Below are 15164 nucleotides of genomic sequence, written 5' to 3' on the forward strand. Positions count from 1 at the left end.
TTTCTCATCACCTTGGGGAAACAGAAGCTTAGAAGATGTGCCATAAACCTGGAAGCCCCAAGCTATACTGTTCCACTAGCAGATTTTTAGGAATCAACAAATTGAAAACATCTGAAATTACTACACTGCAAGCGGTTGTCAGTGTAATTCAGAATACGAATTTTAGCTGGGCATTTGATGTGGGCAGCATAATAAAACTGTATATAGCATGCTCTGTCATCAGCACTACCACTGCTGCACACCCCAGTGAGACCATCCACTCTCTAGTCACATCTAAGGTCCTTCCTGCAGCAATACCTGACCTGTTCTGAGGGCACCCTTCTGACTCCCCTTACTGCCTACCACGATGCCTGTGCACTTACTAACACTGAGAGTTATTTCTGTCTGCCGTTTCCCACCCCATGCTATCCACCCACAACTTGCATTTTGGTTAGGAGATCTGAGAAGAAGGGAACAGACCTGCCAGGACATCTCCTACAGAGGCTGCACAGAAGATTTAAAAAATATTCCACTGTCATGTCATGGTTTACCTTCCCCCCATTTCACCTGACAGTTAAAGGCAGCAGAGAGAGGGGAAATTGTGCAACAAAAAGCTAATGCCAAAGCAGAGATGAAAACCTATTTCACCTCATCCTTCTTATCCTCTAGCCTAGAAAACATTAAAACAACTGAACCAGCAGGTTCAGACTGACAAAAACTAGTGTTTCCATATTTGTGCAATCTGCCTGTGTGTTTCTACATTCCCGGCAGGAAAGGAAGTACTGAAAAAAACCCTCTTCTGCTAATAATTTCACCATCATTAGAAATAGGATATATCAGCCCATAAAAGACCCCATCTAGAAAATGACCAGAGCAAACCATGGTGATACCGAATACAAAGGAATATTGAAGAGACATCTGGTTCTCTTCACTGGACATAATGTAGCCAAGCTTGACATATTCTCTGAATAGATAAGCCAAACATTCAGTAGGGGTTTACTCCGTGCAGTAGGGGTATACTCTCTGAATAGATAAGCTAAACATTCAGTAGGACAGAAGACCTTGAAACTTTGTAGATAAGAAAGTGATGCTGAAGACAGCTAGTTTGTGAAGGTAAAAGTGTGCAAACCGAGCCAAAGAACGAACTGTGCATGCGCAAGAACCGAGTTCAACTAGCGGTCATGGTGAGGAAGACTATCGACGACCACCAGAGGACCCTGAAAGACCACCAATGGACATAAGAGCGCATGTGTAAAGACTTTTACATATGTTAATGAACTAACATTAATATGTTAATCATGCCTCAGAAAACTAATGAATATGTATATTTTGACTGTACTTAACTCCTATAGTTAAGCAGCTCGGCGCGCACATTAGGTGGAGTGATCCCCTGTGCGTCCGGCGCCGCAATAAAGAATGCCTGCTTTCTAAAACTCCAAATTGAGTCTTAGAGAGTTTTTCATCTGCCGACTTACGGTAACAATGGACACACTTTCCAGCACCTGATCTCCAGGGAGTTTGAGAAGCCTGTTGTATGAAACAGTAAGTAACTATGCCGAAACCAAGCACGGGATTGCAATTTAAATGAATCTTCTAACTTTGTGAGGCTCATTTCAGACATTTCCAGACCATGTGCTGGTTCAAGGCCTGCTTATTGCTCCTACTCTGTCCTTTAAAGAGACCACAGAAAATGGGGAGGCCCTTTCCTGGAGAAGTTTTGTTTTTCCTTCCTGTCTGGCTGTGGCTTAGAATAAAAGAGTCTAGACCAAATTATTACATGTTTGTTATGCAAAGAAAGAGGCTGGTCCCGTCACAAGACACAAGAAAAGGACTCCAAAAATACAAGCTCATGTCCTGCTCTACTAATTACTTAATTGTTAATTTTTGTGCAGTGGCTGTCACTTGATTTGGGCTGATTACTGTGTATCATATTGAATATTTCTTGCATTAAGGCCTTAAAAACTGAAGGAACAAAAAAAAAAACCTCAAAAGCTGTTTGGAAATTGTAACACCTGAAACAAATCTGATAACTTTTTTGTTCCTTCTGGGTTTCTGAGCCTTTTAGTTCCACACTGAGGTTACAGTTTCCTCAAGAACCATAAGATGAGTGTTTGTTGTAAGAGTAAGCACTAGGACTTGGAGTCTCCCTGAAAGATTGGCGTTGGAGAGAATGACAGTAAGGGTGCATATATCTGTGTGCATTCATGTGTTTGTGCACGCGTGTGAATACATGTGCAAGACGCGGCTTCTGTGGGCTTCTCAGTGGGGAAAATACCTGCTTGTTTCCTACCATCTGCTGCCTAATGTCCACCGTGGTGCCAGCTCCAACATGGCCGCTGCTCTGAGACCATTAGAGAGTTACCCTGGTATTCCCCAGTGGGACAACACTGACTCACAAAAAACCCCAAGTGATAATTGCCTAGTGCCTCTCTGTGCAGTGTGAGAAGAAAATGGCTGTTAGGGCTCCGACCTACCTCCAGGATCATCCTATTCCTGCCTATAAACAAACCCTGAACAGGAATTGCCATGCTATGTGTTGCCGATTCACCTGGTACTGTCCTTGGGGTGCTTTTCATGAGGTACTGGCCGGTTCACGTTTGATTTATTAAGGCCTTCTAGCATGAGCATCTCTCATGAGAGAGACCTTGTCTGCTCAGAAGGACCTGCTGTAATGATACCAATCAGGTTAAGCAACTAAATTGGCAAAATATTGCAGATCTCCATTTCTAGATTTTTATTATGCTAGAAAAAAGTGAAGTGGTAATTACTTACTGGATAAAATTTGTAATATGATTATAAAATCTTACTCTAAGGCATGTATTTTATGGGCTCAGATTTAACTTTTTAACTGAAAAATCATCCAGTTGGAGACAAATAGCTGGGGTGAACTTCACTTTTTAAACTCAAACTGGTTGATTCCTCCCTATTGCAACTACTTGTAGTGAATGAAAGTTCCAAGAATGTCTAAATTCAGTCTTTAAAACTACAACCATAAGAAACAGTTATCACTCAGAGAAAATCTTAGAAGAAGCTTTGTGGTTACCGCTAAATATTTTAGTAGAGCTATAGCTGGGTGGTTTTTTTCCATCTCAAAAATCATTTACGAGATCTCAGGACTTCAGCTGACAGTCTGGAATTACATGAACATATTTGCAAACTCTCTAAAACATATGTTTTGCTTTGAAGCCCCACAAACTTCCCCGTGGCTGCCTAACGGAGCCCCTACTCAAAAGCAGATTTAACAAGGTGACTTGTGGCGATGCTTATGTTCTGCGGGTGAGAGCGTGTCTTCTGCGCTTTCCCTCAGCCAGCCCAAGCACTTTGTGGTATCAGCCTGGGCTCCCTAGAGGTCAGGAGAAAGCATTAAACTTTTGACAAGTTCCACCCCACAGAAGGGACATGTGGTACCCCCTTCCAGAGCTGCTTCTAAAGATACCATTGAGAGTTAACCGCTGGCTTACACAGCCACTACGACTGGGGGACCTCATTCCCATTTCCATTAACAAAACTAGTTTTCCTTTGACGCATGTTCTCTTTGTCAGTGGTCTGCTGGTCAGAGTGTCGTTCTGTGCTTCTGTGGGGCTTTTTACGTACAATGTTCAAAACGTAGACAGCACAGTACAGCAGAAAAGTAGCTGAATTAAACCAGGCTGAAATAAAACTTAATTCAGAGAACTTCAGCCACAACAGGGTTTGAGCAGGAAAAGCCTTCACAGGGGGGCTACTAACAGATAATGGACAGGAAAGACATGGTTCTCTGTCATCAGAATTCAAATTTTCTACATATGTACCCTTTCCCACTACTCCACTATCTTTTTTGGCAAAACCAGGACCTGACAACTGAACAACAGTACATAAACTCCATGAAAGGAGACTCGTGTTAATCACTTTCTTCTCTGCCTTGACACAGAAGCCACCAGCAATGAAACTCCACACCACAGCTATTCTGGTCATCTTTCGGCTTGATATCTTCACTGTGCACAAAGTGAGACGCAAATTTGCAAGCCTTAAGGCAACTGTTGCCCATTATTTGCAGTGGTGGTGCGATATAGCCTCGAACCCACAGACCATGCCTGCTGCTGAAGCTCTCATGTGGTGTGCATAATCACAAATGGAAGAAAAATTTTTGCATAGACTTGAGAGTGCAAAAATCACAGGCACAAACTGATCACATGTAGCCTCATGCAAACCCATCAAAATGCAAAGATTAAAGCACAGAAAATACACATTCACAATACAAGGGAAAGCCAAAACCAAGAACGCCTCTAACTTTTTCGTGAAGTGACCCATGCACGCCCTGAGGTTACTGCCACTGGTTTTGCTGCTGCTTATTCTTAGCAATTTCATGGAGAGTAGTTCTATATCTGATCTTCCTTGCTTGCAGCATTGTTAGTAGCTTTTCAGAGCCAAGTACTTCTGTTTTCTGGGAGGGATAATTTGCTATAAAACATTCCCATGTGGAGAGAGAGACATGCAGGAGAAAGTCAGTGCAAAAATACCCCAGGATTTTTTGTTGTTAAGTACGAGGGATATGCAGAGGTGACAAGGCTTAGAGGAGTAACCAAGGTAGCTAATAGTTCTGTTGACTAACATGCTAAAGAAGAGAGATTTTGCCAAAAACAAAGTGAAAAAGAGACAAAAAAACATGGCTTGGAGACCATGTTGTAAGGATACTTTTCAAGGAATTTGCTGTTGGTTGCAAGGTGAGTTTGCTTTTTTCTAAAAAGCCAGTGTTAAAGGCACAGTAGGCAGCCATACCTTTTATGAGGGAAAAGAATTGCAAGGAGTAAAAAGAGGGGAGATGATTGGTCCTGTCATGAAAAGAAGAAATGGAGAGGGAACGACAGGCAAGAATAGTAGCAGCAAAGGAGTGTGGGAGGCAGATAGAGGGAGAAAAGGCAAAAAAGGATCAGAAAAGTGAATGACAGGAGGTAAAAAAGGAGATAAATGGAATTATAGGTGTGGACCTTGGTGCTCATGGCATTTCCTGGTTTCTCTTAGAAGGCTGGTTCCTGCAGCATGAGTTGAGAACATGCTCATAGATACTATGAGCTTCTTGGTAAAAGCTGCCCAGGCTTTTAGGCTGTCATCTCCATCATGGCAAATCCTCAGTGCACTTCCTCTGCAGAACACACTTGTATGGGGAAGAGAGGAATAATGACTGGGATCACCATCACTTCACTAGCAGTCACTACAAAGCTGTTGGCCTTTTGACACTCACACTTCATTCTTTTCAAAACTGCATACCAGGGAGAGGAGGGGGTGGCTTCTATTTTTGGATGCCTACCTTAAGACAAGTTAACCTTCATTTTTGTAGCTGCTGTGCATACAGAATTTATAGGTGCTGTACAGTCATGGAAGCTGGCACCCAAAATAAAACCACTGCAGTTTACACACTTGGAGAAAAAGGGAGCATAGTTTTCATCCTATGTAACCGTTGATCTATCCTTGGAGAACATTTTGAGATGTTCCTACTAGTGGTACTTAGTCCTGCTCCACAAACATACCTATTTTCTAAGCATAGATGATGATTTTTGCCAGGTACTTTTATTCTTTAGCTTAGTAACAGCTATTTGCTGTATATGAGACTCCCCAGAGTCGTTCACAGCTGCAGGCAGCAACACCAACTGTTCATACATTGCGCATGAGTATAAGTATATATACTCATACTATATATAATTATACGCATGTGCAATGTGTGAACAGTTAGTATTGCTGTCTGATTTTGCATGGAATATATGATGACAAATGAATTTAAAAGGTCTCATTGTAACATTTACAGTGACTCTTGGGTTAGAAACCAGAAGTTGAATGGCTGCCTGGCTTTGCTTCTCTTCTGCAGGTTCCTTGCTACAGCACACCACAAGATCTATGTGAGGACTGACCTCCAGTGGGTGCAAGATGCCATGAAAATATCAGATGAAAGACAGGTCAAAAAAAGACCTTCCAGCAGAGCTGTAAGCGCCAGTCCTAACACACACGAAAGGCAACACAAGTTCCCAAACCCTCAGGCAAAGTCAGTCCAAAGACTACCTCCAAGAGCACACCAAGGATTGCATTTTTTCCAAAGACCATGCCCGCTTCCGATACTCCTCCCAAGACCACATAATCTTCCAAATTCTTTAATAAAGCTCCATTCACTCCCAAGCCCACTCTCTCTCCCAGCCCCAGATGCTTCCCCAAATGTATCCTCAGGGCCACGATCTCTCCCAAACCACCTCCCAAGGCCTCGTCCATTCCTAAGACCATTCCTGAAGTTATATCCACTCCTAACCACATAGTCTCTCCCAAATGCACTCTCAGAGCCACAGTTGCTCTTAAACCCACCTGCAAGTGACAGTGCAAACCTATGGCAGGTGACTAAACATGGCATCAAATATAGCAAGAAAAAGCAAACTCACCACCTGCACCTTGAACTACTTGAAACTGCTACTCACTAGGCAGCAAGAAAGTCTCTGAACAAACATAGGCTGCATTCAACCCTACATCTCTGCTTGTATTTTCTGGGAATTAACTACTATATGAGGTTAATAGCCAGCCAGCTGTAACTACATCATGTGATAGGGGAATGTATATATCATACTGGCCATTGCTCGTTAGATCAAAAGATGGAGTCTGAGTTCTCTGAGCCTCCAGAGCCCTTCAAGTAAATCCGTGCTCACTGAATAAGCCAAAACAGCTCCTTGAAGCCACAGCATTATATTATTTCACTCCAGTAAAGAATCCTGCTCATGCAGCTGAAGATGACATTTAGTGGTTGAGACTTTGCTGAAATTAAAAAAAGAAGTCTCAGTAGACCAAAAGGTTTTGCAAATTCATGTTCACCTTGGCAAACTATTGAGTCAAGAATACAAATAGTAAATCCCACAAAAATCCTGAAAGGTCTGTTTCAACTGTCTATATTTGTATTTAATTTTTAAATTTAAATTTAAAAATTATGTTTACATTTAATTTTTTTTAAATTATATTTTTACAATTTAATATATTTTTATATAATATGTTTAATTTAAAAATATCTTTTAAAGCTTGGAAATGAAACAAATCACAAAGATTAATTTCCTGGAAAATGAACTGAGTTTGTTTTTATGAAGTTTGTGTTTTGGCCTAATTTGAGACCAAATGAGGAATGAGTACTCTTGCAAACCCTCCCAAATTCTGGCATTGACGCTAATAAGGTGTGGGATGAGGTACTAAACATATTAGTTGTTACAACTAAGGAAGGAGATGTGAGAAGTCTGAAATCTGGCTGAGGAATCAAATAAGTTCCAGTAATTCACTTTACGCTTATCTGTTACTAAATTAGTCCAACTTAGCCCATACCGAGTAATTACAGAGAGCATTTTAGAGGGCAAATACAGAGATGGAGGTGATTAGATATGTGAGGGTGACAGAAATAATGTTCTGATTCATTTTTAAAGCCACTTGACATTTATACATATGACAAAGTGGTGGGCTGGCGAAAGGGGACTAATGGAGGGGAAAATGCATCAAATAGGGAAGCCACAATGAACAAAGCAATTGTTGCATGAGGGTGGTTGGGGAAAGGGCCAACAAAACCTCATTTTTACTCAGATAACAACTGTAGAAATTTTCTTGCTTGCTTCAGTGTTCATTGCAGTGCCCTGATCCCTGCCAGGCACTGTCCTCAACAAAAAACAGACACTGTCTTCATACAAGAGCAGGAAGAGGAGACAGAAGACACAACTTAGCTGCATGTTTGAGTCCTAACTTAATACAATAAAGGATTATTTATGACCACCTACCACCTAGTCACCTGTTATACCTTTCAGCAAATGTTTAAGAGCTGCCCAGGGCATACACACGGCTGCTTTGAACTTGCTATAATATAATTATCTCATCCCTTAGAGAACTCAGTAAACAAAGAAGAAACGATACCCTTAAACCTAGGAAGCTTGCAATTCTAGGAGTCAATTAAAAGAATATATTTAACAAATCAATTAACCTACAATTTTTTCCTTACAACTTTGAAGAAGCTGCTAAATGAACTAAGATCCTCCGGGGAATACGAACTCCCTTCATATACAGAACAGCGTCAAAGGAGGGAGGGGAAGTCTGTTCTACTGTAGTCTAAGCCCACCACCAGGTAAAGACACTTGGAGCAGAGCATTACCACGTGAGGCAGCAGTTTGTGCAGCCTCACGCTGTAGTGAGTTTTTCCCCTCTCCCTTCTATTATTTCAGATTAAATGTCCCATGGACGTAGTCCCTATCTACCCTCAGTTTTATGATAAACAAAAAAAGCCCTATCCTGTACTTCAGCTGGAGCAAGCTAGGCTAGTTCTAAGGGCTTCATGAAGCCTCCCTTTCTGTCTGGCTATACCCACCAATCTGCTATCATCTGGGGCTTGCTCTTGCTATCAACCGAGCAGTCCTCACAAGCAGCATTGAAGGAGGAGGGAGCCTGGAGGAAGCTTTCTAGAATACAGTGAACATGAGCAAAACCACACATCTTCCAAGTCTCCTAACATTCTTAAAAATGCTGCCAGACCCTCTTTCTAAGCTGTAGATCCTATGGACAAATCATGCAGTCCTATTTATTTCTCTAATTCTTGTCTGTCAGCTCAGCTCTGATTCTGGGGCACAATAAAGTCCTTCTGCCTATTCACTTGGTGTGATTTTTTACTTGGCAAACACCAGTCATGGCTTCTTGCTCATTCCTGTGGCAGACAAGTGTTGCTGGTGCTCTTGCAGTCAAGTGGTAAACGGATCCAGAAATACTCGCTCAGTCCAGCAGCACCATACAATCACTATCCTTTTACTCAAGCGAAATTATTCCCTTTGATGCCAGGAGGAATTTAGCAGAATACAGATGAAGGACTTGCAGAATTTGGCCCAGTAGTTATAACTGGCCAAAATCATGGTTGCTTTAGCTGATTATTCCCATGGGAATTCTTTTCACTGTTGCTCAAGTGGGTTACGGGCAAGGCTTCCACGCTTCAGAAGAGCTGATTCAGATCTGATGGGGGCAGGGGGGCCGGGAAGGTGGTGTGTGTTAGTTTGAGATTGTTCAGATTAACTAACCTTTAGCTCCTTTTCTCCACCAAATTCTCTCGTGGTTTTATTCAGCACTGTATGAATGACTGCCTTTCTGCTTCTGCTCCTGGGTGGTATGGGCAACCACAATCGTGCAAGATTCACATGTCCTTCAGCCAGAGCCATCCTTCCAAGTCTCCAAATGCAAGCTGGTACAGTCAGAGAGGAGTCAGTGATCCTCCGCATACAGCTAGGTAAGACAAGAAGGCAAAAGAACTGCCAAGAATGAAATAATACTGCATGAGACTGCATTTTTATGTGAGCTGCTCCCTCTCTCTTTTCTGGCCTCAGATCAAATCAGGTAGAATTACAGAGCTAACTGTAACCCAGTTATAAACCCATTCCAGACATGCAAAGGAATGTCTCTCCTTACTGTAGGCCAGATTCTTTGGTGTGAAACGGATGTCCTGTTGACTTTCAACTTAGCTGATGGACATATTCCTGCAGTTTAGACTCACAGATTACAACTTCAACTGCTTAATCTCTTTCTGTTCTTAATTCTGAAAACAGTTGTTGAACAGGTTTTAAGTGAACAGGTTTCAAGAAGAAAGTCCAAGCACCCAAATAGATGCCTGCAGGCATACTCCAGCACTTGAAATAGCTAGTGAAGCTCAGCCTTGCTAGGGGAAGAAGGGGTGTGCGTTTGGGAGGCACAGTAACTACCTGGGTCTCCTGTGCTTCCTCTGGGATGCAGGGTCACACAGTCCTTTCATCAGGGTCTCTACAAAGCCATTATTATGCCAGAGACAATTCTCTGCTAACTTTACTTGCTTAGCTGAGTGTAAGCAAAATTCTCCTTACTTACACAACCACAAATGCTCCTTGTGTCATCAAAAGCATGTTTTTGCTTTTTGTTAACTATTCAGCAGGGGAGTTTTCCACTGAAACAACAGTGGATCCCATATGTGATGTGATGAGGAAAACACAGCATATATCTGAGCGCGTCGTGTGCTGATAATGAATGATTTAGACTTTAAGGCATCTTGGACTGCTGCTAGTGATGAGAAAGAACCCTTCCTAACAACTGAAACTATACAATCTACATGTGAAATAATGAAGAATTCTGTTTAGCAAGCCGTGATGCATAGGATTTGATGGCTGAGGGACTGATAATAGGCTAAAAAGACTGTACTACTCCCCTATCAGTGGTATGGCCATACCTTTTGTAGATGAGTACCAACAGGGAGTTGTGAAAACACCTGGCAGGCTGTTCACCATGAAGGAAGTGCTTTTGGCCAGCTGATGGACAGCTATCCATGCCAATACTTTTGGACCTCACTGGAAGGTCTAGACCTAACTCAAGGCCCAGAACTGACCTTCCTACACAATCACTCTCTGGACGAACTGAGATGCTGATCACTCAGCTTTTTCTATGCTTCATAAACCCCTCTGGGCACTTTCATAGCCCACACTTTGCGTAGCACGGATCTAGATTGTATAGATTAATCTCCCTTCTTGCTTTCTCTGTTGGTACCCATTAAACACTGCTGTAAATCCTGAGAAGGAAGGCTAGTTTTGAAGGTGTTCAGGCTGGAACCACTCTGTGGAGAGAGGACATCAGGTTCTAGGCTTCTCAGTCTAGATCATCTCAATACCACCATATTCAGTTATAAAACCAAATTACTTTTCACATGGGGGATAGTCTCTGTGGTTACCAGCTTGTGACTAACAGGAAAAGCAGCCAAGGGCTGTAACAGTAAAGATGCCAATAGTGTTTCTATAGCAATCTTCACAATCCTTATCCCTTTTACAGCTGAGAAGGTGGGATGGTATATGCAAGGCTGGAAATTCAATCTGTGCTTGCTTTGTGAGTGTCATGCACTTTCCCAGCTAAGCTCAGGTGACTGGAAACATAATGCTCTCTCCCTTCTAAACCAAACGATGAGCATCAGGGAGAGGCCAAGCTAACAACGTAAATAGGATGCTTTCTGCTGAGCAGAAAGAGAGGTCTCATTTTGAAATATTCATTTCAGCTCTTTGCCAGAGGCAGATAAGCCTCTTCTCCATGTTTATTTATGTAATCAATGCTAAGATGAGCTTGTTATTCTCTTATTTTCAATTCAAGTCAGTCAGTGTTTTTCTTCATATCCTTATGTTACCCATTGTTTAGCAGAGTACAATAAATCAAAGAATTTTGTTATAACAATATTCCTTTGCTACGAGTTTCAGTACAATAGACCTCTATTACTGTTATTTTGCACCTACAGTATCTTTCACCCAAAGCATCTCTAAGCAAATGAAGCCTTACAAATGCTTATGAAGTAAATGCAGTGGCTTACTTCTTCCACACAAATGCACAAAGAATTAATGAGCACTGAAATTCAGTAGCTGTGTGAAACTGTTCTCTAGCAACACTCTTCAACAATTCAGGTTGGAGAGATAAATGCTAAGGACCTGCTGCTGAGCTGGGGAATGCTGGCAGAGCTGTCTTGAACTCAGTCTAACAGAGATCAGCACACTGACTTGAAGCTGCACTATTTCAAAACTGTCGTTACAGCTTCACACATCTTTCCTAACAAAGAAAATTGTGATCCCCTAAGATAAAAATTCAATACAGAAATGCTGCAGTTCCAAAGAGCTTTTCTTGATTCATTGCCTCGTTCCTTCCTACTGGCCAAACAGGCTCTCAAGAGGCTCCACAAGGACTCCAACAGGCTTCCACAAGATTCCCTCAAGCTCAGACTGCCCCAAGAGTTTAACAGGTGACCACGTGGCACTAGGAGCTCGGTGGGACATGCTGCAGCAAGGAGAGGGGAAGTGCTGACAACTGTGGATTAAATCTGGTTTCTCAGAGCTTCCATTGCCCCTGCCATGGGGCCGGCAGGGAAGACAGTGACTCTTCAAAGCATCTGTCTTTCTGGCTCAGCAGGTCATGCATGAGTTGCGTGCGGCCTGGCCCCAGTACAGCCCATGTGTTCTGTCATTCTCTTGGAGCGGTGCACTTTGAAAACCCACAGTTTCAGACTATGAAAGCTTTGGGGTCCCCGACATCAGGGAAGCAGATATCATAGCATTGCTTCGAAGCAAGTGCATGCTGGATACACAGACTTTTTTAGGAGCCTGAAAGCCCAAAGAACCCTTGCTCAAGGCGGCATGATAATGGTTTACCAAATCCACTCTTTATACTAAGGGATAACAGCTATCCTTAAAGTCTTGGCAGTAGCCTGGAGAATCCCTAGAACTGAAGTCCCAGAGAAGTTGGGATGTGTTTCAAATAAACAAATAAAATGTCTCAACTTTTTTTTCCTCAAAATGGAAAAAAAACGTTTTCAGTTGTACATAAAGTTCTAGGTTTTTTTCTGTTTCCAAGTGGAAACAAACCCCCTTTTTTCCTGAATTTTGTAATTTCCCAAGGGTCAATAATCTTGAGTTTTCACTACCTCTAGCTGTAAAAACTTAACATTTCGATAGTCTTTCCTACCTGAGAGTGTCTTGTTGCATAATGAACATCTATTAAGGCTTTATGACAACTCCAGCAACTAGGTATTGATAAATCTTACCTATCATCATGTAATGAGTAAAATGACACAGAAGTTGAGTGGCACATCTGTTGTTAAACTACTAGTAAGTGTTAGACCTGAGAACAGAGCAAAAGTCTTTGTTCTAAGTCATTCCTGAGTCTTCAAAAATGCTCCAATCTGCCAGGCTCTTGTCTTTATTATTGCTTTATATAACAATCCATCTAATTAAAAATATCCTAAGTACTACACAAAGAATTTCAAGTAGTATAAATCATCAGTTGCTTACCTACTATTTAGTGGATTCTCTAAACAGATGTCAAGTCTCAGACATCTCCAGAAAAGATCTGCTGAAGAGAGGCCTCTAATCTGTCTGTAATGCAAGAACTTTCTTATTGCAGTCCATCCATACATGTTTTATGTATTTTCCACAAAATTTTGTATGTACATCCACATCGGAGGGCAGAAATCTTTTCTAAATTGAAAAAAACAGATGATGAACAAACATATGTGTAACATTAGGAAGAAAGCAGAAAGTTAGTTTGACTGTATGAGACTGACAATGGAATTGATTCTCCATTGTTCTGTGCTTTGGTTCATTACACTCCTGAAAAGAGAGTGAATGCTGTTGGTAGAATTGGGGTTCCATGTAAATCAGTCATGAAACTGCCCTGATTCAGTGGTGTCTAACACTCAATTTGAACTAGAACTGACTTGGGGGGGGACACCATGACTTTAAGCAAGGGAAATTTTTTCAAAGCTGTTCACTAATGGTTCTTAACCCTGTATGTCAATGCTTTTTTCTTCCAGCTTCAAAATTCAGAAGGAAAAAAGTCACAAAAATGTGATAAATTGTCTTTTTTCACTAGGTCAGCGTTGCACTCGCTAAACATGCAGATGACCTCCAGCCAGGGTGGCTAACCACTTCTTTTATTTTTATTTCTAAGGTGGCAAGTCTAACAGAAATCCATGACTTAAAGGAAGCTTTCAGAAGCTGTAAAGTGTTACAGCAAGTCCTACTACGTTGTTTAATTAGAAAACTCAAACAAATATTGCCAAGTATACAATAAAATGGCTTACACCACTGAGGTACCTCTCCTTCTCTGTCCTTATATATGTACTTTCAGAATCTGAACATGCTGTCTCAGATGACATAACCAAATTGCAACTAAAACCACTGATAAATGGTGGCTCCAAAAAAAGACATCAGCTCCATCCTCAGTGAGGGCAGTGTTTTTAGAATGACGGCTATTTGTGAAAAACAATTTGAAATAAATTGTGTATTAGACAAATACACACTATCTAGACAGAAGCATGGATGATTTGTTTCAGAAGAGTTTTCAGAAATAACCAGCACTGTTTCAACCTCCTCCTCATTTTATATAAATAGCTACAGATACATTTTACATGCATTCATATACACAGGGTAAGATTCTTACCACTGTGCACTGCCAGAAAGGGGAACAGCAGCCTCCTGGTAACCGTAAACCAGCCCACAGTATGTACCTATACAATAGGTCTATCATTAAATACAGATTTAGCTAGCCAAGACGCCCACGTTTCTGACATTCCAGCTTAACTTTCCACAAAGGAGTTGAATGGGCTGCTCAGCTGCACAGTGATTATCAGGCTTTTTATCCTGAGCTTTTCCAGTGAGTAGGCAAGGGTGTTTTCCCTTGACAGTCTATTTCAGGTTCACAAGACAGTCTGTTCTTCTGTGACATATTTTAAAGCCTTGTCAGCAGATTCCTCATCCCAGGCTCTGAAATCTGAAGGTTAGTCCCTCCAACCTTCCCAGATGCAGCAGATGTTCATTGAAAGCTTTTATAATCTAATTATGATAAAAGCCTATTTAAAAACGCAGCTATTTTTCCACTGTTAAAATGGGGTTTAGAGCTTTTAATGGGATCAAAAAAAGAGCACCAGGTCACAGTGCTGACTTGGTACTTTCACTTTGCCAAACCTCTGGCTTATACTGGAGACCAGCATCTCTCTTCAATCTCCTGAGAGGCGATCTCATTTTCCCTTGCAGGAGCTGAGCTTGTCCTCTGCTGGTGCTGTGATGCTGCAAGTATGGCTACATCCCAGTATTAGTTTTTTATCTGTCCCGAGTTGTCTCCTGGCAACTGTCCCTTTCCTCAAACAGAGCTAGCTAAGTGGCAAGCAGCTCTGAGGATGGATCTCCACACCTACACAAAACCCCACAGGAAACAGCCTGTGTTTTGTGTGAACACAAGGTGAGCCTTGTGTAGAAATAGGTGTAAGAGGATGTAGGAAGAGGGGACTTCAGTGATTGCTTTCACCTTAGTTTTCCTACCACACCTTCTGTTTCAAGCTGGTGCTGCTGTCCCATTTATTTCTGCTGCTTTCCCTGTCACCCTCTTTTTAGTTATTCCTATTTCATATAAGCTCCCATCTTTCTTATTTTTAGCTCCATCTCTTCCCACACTGTGCTTTGCCCAAGGCAAGAGCAAACATATAAACAAATCTTACAGCCAAACCCTGAGCTCCTTTCTTTGCTGCTCAGCCCTTCACCATAATCCCCGTGCTTCACAGGTCAGTCTGGCTTTCCTGCGCGAGGCAGCGTGGTGTTACAGAACAGATAAACCATGAGGAAGGAGGTGGAGGAAGTACAGTGGGAGCTGGAGTCCTCTCACCAGCGCTGCTCAAAGCA

The 15164-nt window shown here is 41.8% G+C and overlaps 1 long non-coding RNA gene across 1 annotated transcript; it reads left to right on the plus strand.

Annotated features, from left to right (window-relative positions):
• Positions 1-8019: 8019 nt before the first annotated feature.
• Positions 8020-13571, plus strand: LOC143165759 (uncharacterized). The gene is made up of 3 exons (XR_012996312.1): positions 8020-8083; positions 9066-9226; positions 13438-13571. It is a non-coding gene; the product is annotated as an uncharacterized LOC143165759 (long non-coding RNA).
• The last annotated feature ends 1593 nt before the right edge of the window (positions 13572-15164 follow it).

Source organism: Aptenodytes patagonicus, chromosome 1 (genome assembly GCF_965638725.1).
Source record: "Aptenodytes patagonicus chromosome 1, bAptPat1.pri.cur, whole genome shotgun sequence".
Classification (NCBI taxonomy): domain Eukaryota; kingdom Metazoa; phylum Chordata; class Aves; order Sphenisciformes; family Spheniscidae; genus Aptenodytes; species Aptenodytes patagonicus.